General features: G+C 35.9%; 1 non-coding gene across 1 annotated transcript; it reads right to left on the minus strand.

Annotated features, from left to right (window-relative positions):
* Window positions 1-4,019: 4,019 nt before the first annotated feature.
* On the minus strand, window positions 4,020-4,123 carry LOC112793836 (small nucleolar RNA R71). Its single transcript, XR_003198528.1, has one exon. It is a non-coding gene; the product is annotated as a small nucleolar RNA R71 (small nucleolar RNA).
* Window positions 4,124-5,880: the final 1,757 nt, after the last annotated feature.

Here is a 5,880-nt window from a genome sequence, read left to right on the forward strand (position 1 = left end):
GAGCGATCTAGATCAATTAGAATCTGCCAATTTCAACCACTACTGAGTTTGACAACTCAAGAGTTACCAATTAATCAACCAAAGCCAAAAGGGAATAAAATCTACTTGAATGAAAATAATTTGGATAGAGCCCAAGCATCAATAACATAAATTAGATAAAGTAATCATAAGTCTGAAATACCTCAAATTATATTAATTAAGAAAATCCTAACATGAAAAGTTCATAAGCCAATGATGAGCGGATAATTTATACGCTTTTTGGCATTGTTTTTAGGTAGTTTTTAGTATGATCTAGTTACTTTTAGGGATGTTTTCATTAGTTTTTATGCTAAATTCACATTTCTGGACTTTACTATGAGTTTGTGTGTTTTTCTATGATTTCAGGTATTTTCTGGCTGAAATTGAGGGACCTGAGCAAAACTTTGATAGGAGGCTGACAAAGGACTGCTGATGCTGTTGGATTCTGACCTCCCTGCACTCGAAATAGATTTTCTGGAGCTACAGAACTCTAAATGGCACGCTCTCAACGGCGTTGGAAAGTAGACATCCAGAGCTTTCCAGAAATATATAATAGTCCATACTTTATTTGGGATTAGACGACGCAAACTGGCGCTCAACGCCAGTTTCACACTGCATTCTGGAGTCAAACGCCAGAAACACGTCACGAACCAGAGTTGAACGCCCAAAACACGTTACAACTTGGCGTTCAACTCCAAGAGAAGCCTCAGCTCGTGGATAGATCAAGCTCAGCCCAAGCACACACCAAGTGGGCCCTAGAAGTGAATTTATGCATCAAATACTTACCTCTGTAAACCCAAGTAGCTAGTTTAGTATAAATAGAACTTTTTACTAGTCTATTAGATATCTTGGATTGTATTATTCAGTCTTTTGATCATTCGGTCTGGTGACCACATGGGGGCTGACCATTCGGCCATGCCTGGACCTTTCACTTATGTATTTTCAACGGTGGAGTTTCTACACACCATAGATTAAGGGTGCGGAGCTCTGCTGTACCTCAAGATTCAATGCAATTACTATTATTTTCTATCCAATTTGATTTATTCCTGTTCTAAGATATTCGTTGCACTTCAACTTGATGAATGTGATGATCCGTGACACTCATCATCATTCTCACCTATGAACGCGCGTGACTGACAACCACTTCTGTTCTACCTTAGACCGGGCGCATATCTCTTGGATTCCTTAATCAGAATCTTCATAGTATAAGCTAGAATTGATGGCGGCATTCATGGGAATCCGGAAAGTCTAACCTTGTCTGTGGTATTTCGAGTAGGATTCCGGGATTGAATGACTGCGACGAGCTTCAAACTCCTGAAGGCTGGGCGTTAGTGACAGACGCAAAAGAATTACGGGATTCTACTCCAGCCTGATTGAGAACTGACAGATGATTAGCCGTGCTGTGACAGAGCATTTGGACCATTTTCACTGAGAGGATGGGATGTAGCCATTGACAACGGTGATGCCCTACATACAGCTTTCCATGGAAAGGAGTGAGAAGGATTGGATGAAAGCAGTAGGAAAGCAAAGATTCAACAGGGACAAGCATCTCCATACGCTTATCTAAAATTCCCATCATTAATTTACATAAGTAGTTCTATCCTTTATTATTTAAGCCAGTATCTCTTTATATTTCCCATAATTAATTATTATCCGCCTGACTGAGATTTACAAGATGACTATAGATTGCTTCATACCATCAATCTCCGTGGAATCGACCCTTACTCACGTAAGGTATTACTTGGACGACCCAGTGCACTTGCTGCTTAGTTGTGCGGAGTTGTGACTAAGTGTAATTCACGTGTGAGAGCTACCAAATTATTGGAGCCATTGTTGATGATCACAATTTCGTGCACCAAGTTTTTGGCGCCATTGCCGGGGATTGTTCGAGTATGGACAACTGACGGTTCGTCTTGTTGCTCAGATTAGGTAATTTTCTTTTTATTTTTCTTTTCAAAAAAGTTTTCAAAAATTTTTCAAAATTTTTTCTCTATTTTTCGTTTTTCCGAATAAAAAATAATTTTCGAAAAATATAATAAAAATACAAAAAAATCATAAAATAAAAAAATCAAAAATATTTTGTGTTTCTTGTTTGAGTCTTGAGTCAATTTTTAAGTTTGGTGTCAATTGCATGTTTTTAAAATTTATGCATTATTTTTTCAAAAATTCCATGCATTCATAGTGTTCTTCATGATCTTCAAGTTGTTCTTGGTAAGTCTTCTTGTTTGATCTTGATGATGTCTTGTTGTGTGTCTTTTATTGTTTTTCATATGCATTTTTGCATTCATAGTGTCCATGCATTAAAGATTTCTAAGTTTGGTGTCTTGCATGTTTTCTTTGCATAAAAAATTTTTCAAAATTATGTTCTTGATGTTCATCATGATCTTCAAAGTGTTCTTGGTATTCATCTTGACATTCATAGTGTTCTTGCATGCATCATGAGTTTTGATTCATAATTTTCATGTTGTAAGTCATTTTTATGTTTTTCTCTCTCATCATCAAAAATTCAAAAATCAAAAAAATATATTTTCCTTATTTCTCTCCAAATTTTCAAAATTTTGGGTTGACTTGGTCAAAAAATTTTAAAACTTAGTTGTTTCTTACAAGTCAAGTCAAATTTTCAATTTTAAAAATTTTATCTTTTCAAAACTTTTTCAAATCAAATCTTTTTCATTTTTATCTTATTAATTTCAAAAATTTCAAAATATTTTTTCAAAAATCTTTTTCTTAATTTTATTTTAAAATTTCGAAATTACACTAATAATTAATGTGATTGATTCAAAAATTTGAAGTTTGTTACTTTCTTGTTAAGAAATGTTCAATCTTTAAATTCTAGAATCTTATCTTTTAGTTTCTTGTTAGTTAAGTAATTAATTTTAATTTTAAAAATTAAATCTTTTTCAATCCTATTTTTTTATCATATCTTCTTATCTTAACTTTTTGTCATATCTTTTTTAAAATATATCTTTTTCAAAAATTTGATTTCAAAATATCTTATCTAACTTCTTAACTTCTTATCTTTTCAAATTTGATTTTAATATCTTTTTCAACTAACTATTTGACTTTCTGCTTGTTTTTTATCTTTTTCAAAACCACCTAACTACTTTTCCCTCTTTAATTTTTGAAAATATCTCATCCCTTTTTCAAAATTCTTTTTAAATTAACTAATTGTTTTATATTTTAATTTTAATTATATCTTATCTTTAATTTTCGAAAATCATTAACTACTTTTTCAAAATTATTTTCGAATTCTCTCTCTCTTCTCTTCTTCTATTTATTTATTTAGTTACTAACACTTCTCTTCACTTCTCTTCATCTCTTATCACCTCCCCTATCCTTACTCTTTATACAGACTATTCATCCCTCTCCTTTCTTTATTCCCTTTCTTCTTCTACTAACAATAAGGAACCTCTTTATTGTGACATAGAGGATTCCTCTTTCTTTTCTTGTTCTCTTTTTCCCTATATGAGCAGGAACAAGGAAAAAGACACTCTTGTTGAAGCTGATCCTGAACCTGAAAGGACTCTGAAGAGGAAACTAAGAGAAGATAAATTACAACAATCTAGAGACAACCTTTCTGAAATTTTCGAACAAGAGAAGGAGATGGCAGCCAAACCCAACAACAATAATGCAAGGAGGATGCTTGGTGATTTCACTAAACCAACATCCAAGTTTGATGGAAGAAGAATCTCCATTCTGGCCATTGGAGCAAATAATTTTGAGCTGAAACCTCAATTAGTTGCTCTAATGCAACAGAACTGCAAGTTTCATGGACTTCCATCTGAAGATCCTTACCAGTTTTAACTAAGTTCTTGCAGATTTGTGAGACTGTAAAGATGAATGGAGTAGATCCTGAAGTCTACAGGCTCATGCTTTTCCCTTTTGCTGTAAGAGACAGAGCTAGAACATGGTTGGACTCACAACCTAAAGATAGCTTGGACTCCTGGGATAAGCTGGTCACGGCCTTCTTGGATAAATTCTTTCCTCCTCAAAAGCTGAGCAAGCTTAGAGTGGATGTTCAGACCTTCAAACAAAAAGATGGTGAATCCCTCTATGAAGCTTGGGAAAGATACAAGCAGATGACCAAAAAGTGTCCTTCTAACATGTTTTCAGAATGGACCATATTAGATATATTCTATTATGGTCTATCTGAGTTTTCCAAAATGTCATTGGACCATTCTGCAGGTGGATCCATTCACTTAAAGAAAACGCCTGCAGAAGCTCAAGAACTTATTAACATGGTTGCAAATAACCAATTTATGTACACTTCTGAGAGGAATTCTGTGAATAATGGGACACCTCAGAACAAAGTGTTGACTCAGCAAGTCAACATGATCTCTCAAAGTCTGAATGGATGGCAAAATGCATCCAATAGTACTAAAGAGGCAGCTTCTGAAGAAGCTTATGATCCTGAGAACCCTGTAATAGCAAAGGTAAATTACATGGGTGAACCTTATGGGAACACCTATAATTCATCATGGAGAAATCATCCAAATTTCTCATGGAAGGATCAACAAAAGCCTCAACAAGGCTTTAATAATGGTGGAAGAAACAGGCTAAGCAATAACAAGCCTTTTCCATCATTTTCTCAGCAACAGACAGAGAATTCTGAGCAGAGCCCCTCTAATTTAGCAAATTTAGTCTCTGATCTGTCTAAGGCCACTTTAAGTTTCATGAGTGAAACAAGGTCCTCCATCAGAAATTTGGTGACACAAGTGGGCCAGTTGAGTCAGAAAGTCATTGAAACTCCTCCCAGTATTCTCCCCAGCAATACAGAAGAGAATCCAAAAGGAGAGTGCAAGGCCATTGATGTAATCAATATGGCCGAATGCACAAGGGAGGAGAAGGACAAAAATCCTAGTAAGGAAGACCTCCTGGGACATCTCTCAAACAAGAAGGAGTTCTCTATTGAGGACCTAAAGGAATCTGAGGCTCATATAGAGACCATAGAGATTCCATTAAATCTCCTTCTGCCATTCATGAGCTCTGAAGACTATTCTTCCTCTGAAGAGGATGAAGATGTAACTGGAGAGCAAGTTGCTTAATATCTAGGGGCCATCATGAAGCTAAATGCCAAGTTATTTGGTAATGAGACTTGGGAAGGTAAATCTCCCTTGCTCATTAGTGAACTTGATACATGGGTTTAGCAAACTCTACCTCAAAAGAAACAAGATCCTGGAAAATTCTTAATACCCTGTACCATAGGCACCATGACCTTTGAAAAAGCTCTGTGTGACCTAGGGTCAGGCATAAATCTTATGCCACTCTTTGTAATGGAGAAGCTGGGGATCATTGAGGTACAACCTGCCTTATTCTCATTACAATTGGCAGACAAGTTAGTAAGACAAGCTTATGGATCAGTAGAAGACGTGTTAGTAAAGGTTGAAGGCCTTTACATCCCTGCTGATTTCATAATCTTAGACACTAGGAAGGAAGAGGATGAATGCATCATCCTTGGAAGACCTTTCCTAGCCACAGCAGGTGCTGTGATTGATGTTAACAGAGGAGAATTAGTCCTTCAAATGAATGGGGACTACCTTGTGTTTAAGGCACACGGCTATCCTTCTGTAACAAGGGAGAGTAAGCATTCAGAGCTTCTCTCAATACAGAGTCAAACAGAGGCCCCACAATCAAACTCTAAGTTTGGTGTTGGGAGGTCACATCAAAACTCTAAGTTTGGTGTTGAACCCCCATATCCAAACTCTAAGTTTGGTGTTGGGAGTCCACAACATTGACCTGACCGCCTTTGTGGCTCCATGAGAGCCCATTGTCAAGCTATTGACATTAAAGAAGCGCTTGTTGGGAGGCAACCTAATTTTTATTTATCTAATTTTATTTTTATTTTTATTGTTATTTTGTGTT

Source organism: Arachis hypogaea, chromosome 3, assembly GCF_003086295.3.
Source record: "Arachis hypogaea cultivar Tifrunner chromosome 3, arahy.Tifrunner.gnm2.J5K5, whole genome shotgun sequence".
In the NCBI taxonomy this organism is placed as follows: Eukaryota; Viridiplantae; Streptophyta; class Magnoliopsida; order Fabales; family Fabaceae; genus Arachis; species Arachis hypogaea.